The sequence below is a fragment of the Lepidothrix coronata genome, unplaced genomic scaffold, assembly GCF_001604755.1.
Source record: "Lepidothrix coronata isolate B3197 unplaced genomic scaffold, Lepidothrix_coronata-1.0 Scaffold30, whole genome shotgun sequence".
NCBI lineage: Eukaryota > Metazoa > Chordata > Aves > Passeriformes > Pipridae > Lepidothrix > Lepidothrix coronata.
Window position 1 is genome coordinate 5,321,490 of NW_016690210.1, and position 10,418 is coordinate 5,331,907.

The 10,418-nt window shown below is 47.6% G+C and overlaps 1 long non-coding RNA gene across 1 annotated transcript; it reads left to right on the forward strand.

Annotated features, from left to right (window-relative positions):
* The first annotated feature begins 2,825 nt into the window (after nucleotides 1–2,825).
* LOC108495312 lies at nucleotides 2,826–7,172 on the forward strand. Its single transcript, XR_001874063.1, has 3 exons — nucleotides 2,826–2,981; nucleotides 5,580–5,652; nucleotides 6,883–7,172. It is a non-coding gene; the product is annotated as an uncharacterized LOC108495312 (long non-coding RNA).
* The last annotated feature ends 3,246 nt before the right edge of the window (nucleotides 7,173–10,418 follow it).

Sequence of the window (10,418 nt, forward strand, 5' to 3'; positions counted from 1 at the left end):
TGCAGAGGACACTGTCCAGGGCTGAGGGAGGAGAGAAGCAGTGTGGCTGCAGCAGACAGGGGCTTGTGATCTGTTTCCCACTCCCCCTTCCTTCTCAGGGAGGTGAGCTCAGGCCTATGGGATGATTACAAATCAAATTGCATCTCTGCAGCAAGCAGCCTGCCTCCCTGCTCCAAACTAATCAACCAAGACTTTCAGGGTTAAAGAATAGCAGCACTTGTCTCCGTGGGCATTGCAAGACCTATTTAAAAATCTTGACCCCTTTGGCTCAGTTGCTGAGGGAATTTTTCAGCTGAAAATGCCAGGGCTCTGGGAACTATTAAACCCCACAAACCCTGGATTGCTTTTATGCCTGCTCCAGGCTGCAACCTCGGATCTTTTTCTTTTCCCCTCTGCAAACTGCTGGGTAATGAACCCTTGTGGCATGCCAGCTCACCTCCCCTTCTCCCAGCTGGCAGCCCAGCTCCTCAGCGATGCCCTTTTGTTCCGCTGGTGCTGAGATCTGCAAACTCATTGCTAATTACTGCATCTGGGGCTTCCAGCTCCAGCGACAATGCCAGGACTTATGGCGGGCTCCTGGTGGCCAAAGTTCGTCCCCCTGCTTATTTCCCTACCAAAGACCATTATCTCTCATCTAAACTAGTTTTTTATACCAGTTTAAATGCTGCCCCTCCCCCTGTAATCTCAATGCAAATGAATTAAAAGTTCATTCTTCCGATGCTCAAATCCTGCACACTTTCTTTTTCACTTCTTATTTAAATCACACACTGTTTTGAACTAAACCTTTTATTTCCCCTCAATTATTATTTCTGGTGTGTTTTCCAGAGCCTTACAACACAGCATCTGATTATACACAAAGCTTCGGAATAAAGCCCTGTTTTTTCCCTTCATTAAGGACACAAAGGATTCCTGTGAGAGCGAAGCAGCACTTTGGACACTAATACAGCTTTACACCCCAAATCATATCCTGGCTCTCTGCAGAGCAAATTGGGGAGTGGATCCCTGCCTTTCCTTTGCATCCTTTCCAGCATCCTTTGCAGGCTCCAGCCAGCTCCTTACCTCCTTGGAATTAACATCTGATTAAGTGGTGCCAGCATGTTCCCTAACAGACTCCTGTTTGCTGGCTCTTCCTGCATCATGACTGGATGTGTTGCCTGGCTAATCCTGCCTTCTTACCTCCATGTTAGGGGTCCAGGGAGCTTGGTGGGCCCACACAAGATTTTGCTGCCCATTTGCTTCCATTTCGCATGGAAGGGAGTTATGCAGAGTCACACATAAAAGCTTAGGAAAGATCAGTAACCTGTAAACCCCACAGCCCTTCCTGAAGCCTAAAATTAATGAACTTTGGGCCAATTGATAAGACCAAGGACATCAAGGCAGGCAGTGGCAAGGCTGCTTGTAACCCACATAGGTAGTTCCCGCGTCCTTCCCAGATCTGAGATCTTGTCATCTGGAAACTGCCTGAATCAAACCAGAAGCACAGGAAACCACCCTGTCTGCAGCACCATTTCCCTTATTTAATGTCATCATGCAGAAAGGGATAATGTATGCTGTGTTTACCAAGCAAAGAGGGGAGAGCTTTCTATCAAAACGATGCATTTACCGAGCTGATTAGCTGCACAAGAAGTCTCTCTAAGCAAATGGTTTCTATCTTGTTGAATATTCTAGCATTTTAAAAATAAACTACTAATTTTTATCTAGTTTTAAAGTACTTCTGGCTGCAACAAGAGGTTTGGTGGTCACCTGGAGCGGACAAGAAGCATTTGGACTTGTGGGGGTTCAGGACAGATTTCAAAGGCAGTGCTCAGAGTGTGAGAAGCAATTTGCCAAATAAACACAAGATGGGAGTTGGATCACTGGTTTCCACAAAGAGACTTATTTTAATGCAGAAAAGTTTTGTCCAACAGGCTTTGCACGGGTCTGTCAGGTAAGGGTACTAGACTTGCAGCTCTGATATCATACCATGCTTCTCCTTTGGGACCTTGGGCAATTCAGGTTATCCCTGTCTCTCTTAAACTCCCTATCTGTAGGACCGAGATATTGCTGTCTGCAGTAAATATCTGCAAAGTGTTCGAATGTGGGGGTTATTACCGTTAAATATCTGTGCAGCTTTCACCTCTGCTGCACTGAGAAACCAGCAGGTACGAACAATCCCTACAATAACCTGTCTAGCACATGCAGGAGTGAATGTGGACTAAGAAACATGAGGAAAGGCAGAGCTGCTCCATACTGGGATTTTTTTTTCCCTTAAGTATTCAAAATCTGATGTAATTAGCTGCTCTGGCCACTATAAGCTTGCCTTCAATTTAGAAACAGCCAAGCCAGGCCATGTGCTTCCTTGAGAGCCCAGCTGCCTTTCTGACCTGCTGAGGAGCAATGTGTATGTCCCAAATGCCAGGCTGGCCACTTTTTATTCTGTTGCATCTGAAGTAAAATTAACATCTGAATGCCAACGATCCAGGTTAGCCCGACCTCTGAAGAATACACACCACCAGGGAGGTCATGGAACGCCACAAAAGCCATGAACAAAACCACTAATTGGTATCTTTTCGGCTGTATCCCTGTGCCACCCTTCTCAAACCACCCTGTGCTGCCTTCGGAACTGCCGAGGCAAAACCTATTTTTGCAGAGCCAGAATAGTTAATGATACTTTGTGTTACTGATTCTGTAATTCATGTTGTTTGTGCTGGCAGGGAATTCCCTGTGACATTTTATCTCAGCCAGTCTCCTCTGGCTGTTTTAAATACTTGGAATTATTATTTCTGGCTCATGGGTCCACCCTAGGTCATGGCAGGGTTATTTCTGGGTTGTGCACAAGCACTTGGCCACTCTCCCCAGTGCTGGTGGTCTGGAATAGATAGGATATATCAGGGGTGGGGGTCAGGGGGAGTGCAAAGTTTGTGGTTGACTGGGAACAGACAAAATTAAGGCAAATGGGCCTTAAGGTGTTGTCCTGGCTGTTCCTGGTGCCACTGAAGGAGGTACTGGGCTGGGGGACTGGGGAGTGGAGAGCCCAAGGGGTGAGGCAGGGAGTGGTGAGTGGGCAGGGCCGAGCAAGCAAAGGGGCAGAGCAATGCCAGGGTGCTGGTCTGGGATCTGAGTGTTCTCTGTGGGGGAGAGCTGGGGGTTTGATCTGCACCTGGAAATGGAGGGTGATTTGGGGAAGGGTGCCTGTGTGTGTGTAGGGGGGGAGATAGGGCGGGGGAGGGCTTGGAGGCTCCCATCAGTGCGGGGACACAGGGTTTGAGAGGCATCCCTTAGCTGTGTGGGCTGCGGCAGCTCTGCTTGGCAGGCTGCTTCTCTGAATCAGCTGTGTATATTCATAAGCGCTGTGCACGCTGGGCCCCGGAGCTGGAAGGCATATCACAAAGGGCACATTTTTAACACTTCTTTTAATCCCTCGATCCTGTGCATTTAAGCCTGAACTGCCTTGCATTTGAACCTCTGCAAATGCCTTTTGCAGCACCCCCCAACCCACAGCCTGCTCTCGAGAGAAACTAATTAAAGCTGCCTGACAGGCTGCTAAATATTAAGAGCCCAATAACGGCGCAGGCACAGGGACATCATCATCTGAATGACAAAAGCTGGTAGCCAGTGGTTGCTGATAGATAGTGGGGCCGGGCAGGCTTGTGCCTGCCTTGCTCATCAGCAGACATCCCGGTGCCCTGGGAACACCATCCGCGGAGATCGCTCCAGCACTTTCTGCTCCTTATCCCACGCGTTTCACAGCCAGGCTGAGGCTGGGCTTGCTGCCGATTCATATCACGTAAAACCAGCAGGGCCAGCTGGTTGACGTGGGTTGCGGGGTCCTGACCCTCATTTCTGCCCTTCCTCCAAATATTCTGCAATTACACGTCGATTGCTTGGCGGGGAGAAAAGCAAACACGCTGCAAACGCCGGCGCGCTGTGGTTGCTTGCTCTCAGCCGTAGTGGCTGTGGCACAGGCTGCTGCTAAAGAAAAAAGTGGGTGAAAGGCAGAACCGGTGTTTTGGGGTTGTTCATGTCATGGAAAGCCCAAGAGACGCTCCAGGATGACTAGCCACAGGCACAAGTTCTAGCTAGTGTGGAGAAAAAAAAAAAACAAACAGGCAGAAAGGAATTTGAAGGAGAAAAAGGGAATTTGAAATTCAGCTAAATCACACTTCTCTCTGAAAATTTCATTCCTGCGATTGTTCAGAGCAACACGTACAATTACTTTAGCTGAAAGAAATGATAAAAAGCATTTGGTTTTCTCAGCTCGTTTACTTTCTACATCTGGCAGTGTTTTGTGTGCAGGCAGTCTCACCGTGTTCCCGAGGTAGAGCGCTTGGAAATGGAAGCTGAAGAATAACGGTGCAAGATGTTTTTTTTAAACTGTTTTGCAAACGCTTCTGCTTCTAGCGACCAATAGATGAGCTAAAGCCCTTGGCAAAACCGATATGACAATAAATAACATAGCTGTTTGCAGTGTTATTGTAACGGTGAGAAAAACCTCCACGCTCCTTATTTAATATCCAGATCCTACCTTGCAGTAGTAGAATGTGCTGGCAGTAACTTTCCCGAAGAAAAACTGCCCTTTGGTCCCTTACTGTCCCAAACGGTGCTGTCACAAAAGGGCTGAAATAGGGATGCGTTTCCTTCATGCACTTCCATGGGGATTGCCATCTGCCCTATAGACTGTCCACCTCCTCAAAGCTTGACGTCCTCCATAGGAAGGGGCATTAAATGAGCTGGGAAGCAGTGTATTCTTCTGATTTGAGCAGATGCTGAGGAGACACTCTGTGATTTAGGGGCCTGATGGCATGGTCTGTAGTGAGCAGGGTGTTCTGAAAGAACCCAAGATCCAGCACATGGCAGACTTGCATGCGAGACATGCATTGGCAGTTATTCACGGCCTAGAGGCTGCTGGATAAGGATGTTATGGCTCTGGGATGACGTGTGGGTTCAGAGCCATGGTTCCCACCTGGCAAGTCTCTCAGTACTTCAGCTTGATTTGCTCTGGGAAAGAGGGAAGATGAACACAAGTAGAGCAAAGCTCTGCAGTTAGGGCACTTCAGGGTCAGAGGATACAGCCCTCCCAGAGCCCTGAGCTCCTTCTCTTCCTCTCCTTGGCAAGTCTGTAGCAGACAACAGAGGCACAAAGGACACTGCAATTTGAAACGACCATAAGCGTTTTTCTGTAATGAAGTCAACTGTTGGGGGGAACTGGTCATAAAAAAACCTGTTGGGGAAAATTCAGATGAAGTTTAGCTGCCCTTTAATGTGCAAGTGTGCAAAATCACAGCTCCAGTCCAAAGTGGAGTTCCTCTTTCTTACCTGAGGCACTCTCCCTCTTGAATGTAATGAGTCTCATCCCCTGGCTTGTTATCCCTTTCTCCAGTGAAGCTGAGATGTTTGATGGAAGCAGGGCAAAATTGCTGGAAACTTTTCCCATGTGCACTCTCTGCTTATCTCACACATTTCTATTAGTGCCCCTAAACCTGCACTAGCAGCACTGAGGGGGGCTTGGCTCATGTTGGTTTAACCCACCCTGGCTAAGTGATCATGATGCTTCCCACATATTCTCCAGGGACTGTTTACAAACTGTCTTTCCTCTCCAGATCCCACTGGATGAGAAGACAGGAGAGAGGATGGATCCCAGGGACAGGACTTCTGCCCTTCAGTCACCCCCAGGTCAGTGGGTTTTGGCAGCCCAGCACAGTACCTAGTGCCTGCACATCATGCATCATTCAGAGCATGGGGATAAAGCCCAGAGTTCTGGCTATGGGTTGCTTAGAAATTTTTGAATAAAATTGCTTTTCCATGAGACAGTTCAAGCTCATCAGAGCTGATTTGTTCCCCAGAAGTACAGCAGCTGCTATAAACCTTCACTGAGAAAAGGATGGAATTTCTCCTTAAAGCCAAAGCTGGAGAAGGATATAATATCAGGCCTGCCTGGCTAGTAGCCAAGTGATTATGACAAGGAAAGACTGAGTACAAATCTTTTAGATGACCAGAGCTTGCACTTGAACCTGGGTCTCTGACAGTCAGTGGGTGCTAACTCTCCAAGATTGGGATGTGACATGGGGAAGCCAAAGGAAACCAAGAAACGCTGCAAAACCAAAAGCAAGCAAGCAAACAAACAAACCCACCCAAACCAAAACCAAAAAAACAAACCCACGAAAAAACACAACACAAAGAAGCTGGAAGCTGTCATGAATCAGGGAGAATTTCCAGCTACAAGCTTGCTCTCAGCTATCCTTATGCTGAACTGCTTGGCTAAACCCCTAAGGGTATCTCTGAAGTCTCCTTTTCTCTTCCTCCCTCTTTGAATACATACATCATATTGAAACATACATACATACATGAGTTGTAATATACAGAACATATTCAAAGTATTTTACATACAGACTACATGTAAAGTTTCCATTAAGCCTTCTGGGCTTTGTGCAGTACCTGCAAGAACATCTGCAATGAAGTGGAGATTTAACAAAACCCTCTTTATATAAAAGTTTGAGTCATGGAATCAAATTGTGTTCCACACAGGGGCACAAAAGTAGTACAAAAATTAAGATATTAATTTTAATGTGATCTTAAACGTTGGTTCCAATTAGGCATATGCCCAAGTCCCATTGGAATTAAGCACATCATTTCTTTGCTGAACAGGGAAGGCTGCTGAATCAGGACTCCAGACTGTAAAATTGCTCAATTGCCTTCAAATTTCTGGGGGAAAAAAAATAGTGTGCTCTGAAAGCAATCACAAAATACATTTGGTATTCAAAGAGTATAAGTGAGTGCAGGGATTATAATTAAATCCTTATCTACGAAGCTGCTACTGAGTGACTGTACATTCTGGGTAATTTTTAATGGCCTGAAACTCAAAAAACAGCATAACCAATTTTTTTATTTTTTTTTTTTTTGCAGAAGACACAGCTAGTTAGGTATAATTCTGCAACAAATCCATTACTCCAAAACAAGTCCCTGATCCTGCCAGCGCGACTTTTAACAATGCAAGTGTACCAAGGGAAGCCATGGCAGAAGCTACTGGTGTTAATATGGGGCAACAAGCGAGAGTGGAGACCAAATAAAAATGAGGATGGGGTCAAGCTCTGAAACGTGCAGTGGAGCTCTAGCCCTCCTCTTCAGTCCCATGGCTGTTTCTGCCAAGGGCCTGGGAGAAAGCCCATAGCAAGGTGACAATGTGTGACAGCAGAGGAGACATCAGCTGTAACCAGACTCATGAGGGCAAAACCTTCTTTCTCCCTCCTTACCCCTCAACTACTTAACTATGCCATATTTTTAAAAAAGAATTGTTTGTCAACACTCTTCACCTGGGTGAAAAACTCAGTGGTACAGTAACAGTGGTTTAGTAAATAAAGTCCCACATTAAAGAAAGGATACACAGGGTGAATTTTCAAACCTGGGTAAATGATATTTTTTTAAAAAGCTTGGTAAATTAAAAGACAACTTGTCCAATTTTACTCGACCTTTTGGGAAAATTCATCACACTTTGAAGCCAAACAAGTTTTAAATACAGTAATAAAAATATGAGGTTACGGTTCAGAATGGAAAGAATGGATTGTCTTGCTGGAGAAAGGCTACTGTCTTTCCCAAAAGTGCAGTGAGACTGAGGATGAGCACTTCTTGGGTGTCATTTTCTGTAAAACTGTATTCTTAAAAAAAAGAAATCTTGCCACAATTACAGGATCAAACATGAGGTCTTGCCTGACATAAAAGGTCGCATGGCTTTAACTGCAAATGAGTTTTATAAAAAGCCCTTAAGCAGGTCAAAGCATAGCAGGGACACTTTTTGTGGCCCAGTTCCCCTCCCTTCCACAGCTCACCCCCACTGAGGTGGGGTTGTGGTACCACTGGGAAGGCTTCTCCTCGTGGCGAGGGGATGCTGCCATCCCTGGGGATTAAACAGAGACCAAAATAGCCTTGCTACTTATAGACAGGGGTCCCCAGGTCTCAATCCTGCTGCCTTGGGCTCCAGCACCCTTGGCCACCCAGTGCAGGGAGCTGTGCTTCTCACCTTCTCCACCTGCTACTGCTGCCCCGGCCAAGTCAGCGGAGCCCCCACCCCGGCATTATGGAAGTGCTGCCCAGGGCTCGACACGACCAAGCTGTGGCACAGGGCCACAGCAACAGAGAGATGGGGATAGGTGGGAATTTGTGCCAGGACCCTGAGACTGGTGTGACATCCTTCAGCTTGCTGCATGGTCATCAACTCTCCTGCTTATGCTGCTGTATGACTTTGGGGATGCAATGTCTGAGCTTGTCTTTCATGGTCCTGGGCTTTATTTTTTTTCCCCCTGAATGCTGCCTATCTGCACATTTTATTGGCTTCTGTGCATTGGTTGCTAGGTAGCTCCCACTCCTACTCCCTTCTGCTCACCCTTAACTTATTGCTGATCTCTCCGGTAGTTCCTGCATCTTTTAATTACATTAATACCTGGTACAGTCAAATGAAAAAGGAAAAAAAAAAAAGAGGAAAAATGTGCTCCAGGAACAAGTAAAGGCCAGTCAGCACAGCAGGCTTCCCTCTTTTGGCTTTATCTTAATCCCCCCTTCCTGCTTTTTCAAGCAGACCCCCTCGAGTCCTTTTCCTTCTCTTGAGAAAAGCCCAGGCATCTCTTGAACTCATTTCTGCACTTTGCCTCAACCGTCTCCCCCGTAACTTATTCCATATGTTTGCTTGGCTTTGCCTTCTGCCACAGTTCTCTCTTTACTCCCAGCTCCTGAACCCTCATATCACATCACTGGGGCGCTTTGTTGACTTAATTGGATCATCAGCCTGGCTGTAAAGCTTCCCCAGCCAGCCCTGCTCCCCTCTTCTGGGCTGCTGCCCCCGCCCTGAGGCTGTAGAAAAACGTATTTCTGTGCTGGATGTATAAATAGATGATGCAGGTTAAATTTAAAATATATTGAAGCTGATAACCACAGGTGTAGGGGCTGCAATTCATCCACTGGAAACAAACGCCTCTTTCTGGCAGGGAGTAAAAGGAGAGGGATACCCTGTGGCCTGGAGAGTGAGGAGTGTTTTTCTCCTCCTGATCTCCCCCTGCTCCTCCTCTGCTCCTCTCCTGCTCTCCCCCCGCTTCCCTCCTGCTACCCCTCTGCTCCTCTCTTGCTCCCCACCCCGTTCCCCTCCTGCTGCCTTCTCCCGTGCTCCCCCTCCTTCCCTCTCTGTTCCCACCCCCCACTGCTTAAAGGTCCATGCTTGCGCAGGGAGGGCAGGGGGTTTCAAAGGCCCACAGAGGAGGTCCTGGCTCTGCTCCAGGCTGCAGGATCAGCCAAAGGGCAGCATGTCTGCTGTGCAGGGTGCCCAGAGGGCAGGTGTAGGGTCAAGCTGTGTACCCCCACCCACCAGGCCCCCAAAGCTGCCCTAGCACCGAGCACCAGGTGAGGCACGTGTCCCTCTGAACTTATTGCCCAGACTTATGCTAATCTTGGAATTGATTGGATCTTGATGCATCAAACCCACACCAGGGTGTACCAGTGTACTGCAGGCCCTGAGCTGCTCCCCTTGCTTGCTGCATCCCACTGCACAGTCGTGAGCAGGAGAAGCACCCATCATCCCTTCTCCTAAGCATGGGCACCTCAGCCTCTGACCTGTGGGAATCTTGGGCTGGTCCCAGTGCAAATGGGACACCCACAAGGCCCGCTGTGGTGCAGGCAGCAGGGCGAGCACCAGCCAGCACTCCGCCAGCCAGGAGGCTACAAATGCATGGCGTAACTCCTCCTTCCACCAAAAATGAATGGCAGGTGTTCTGGTTGGACTGTGATGGAATAGAGGATTTACACAGCTCTAATGCTAATAAAGGCCATTCACTGTCTGGGAGGGGAAAGGAAAAAAGAGAAACTTAAAGCCCAGTCTTTCTGTGTTGTTCAATCCATGGCATGGCCAGCTTCAGAAAGAAAGTGCTGCAGTTAGGGTTAATTTTTCTTCCTGCAAAAAATATTAAGAGCCCTGCTTATGTTTATGAACAGCAGAAGTCTTAGTTGTAGTGTCATACTAATAAAAAGGCTTGCTTGCTCTCACATTTTACTTTACGAAAACTTTGGAGTTGGTGTGGAACTCTGTATCTGGGGAGCCTCACTGGTATATGGAACCCAGGAACAACTTATCCCTTACCATGCAGACCTCTCAGGATCCAGAGGAGAAAGCACTCATCCTCCCCTCTGCCCAGACAAACCCCTCCTTGTAGATTCACATACCCATGTGCCTTCAAGCCTTGAGCTGAAGGCTGCCAGCTGCAAGACATCCTCAGATCACACTGCTGCTTTGTTTGAACCACAGCCGTGCTGTGGAGCAGGTCTCTCTCTTGGACATTCCCGCAATTTCCTGGGCTGGTTTGAAACCATTACACAGCCTTCTGCTCCTAAGTCTTACTTGAAATGCCACCTGTTGTTGCTGCAGAGTCCAGATGGGAAATGAAGGCAGCAGGAGCCCAGCA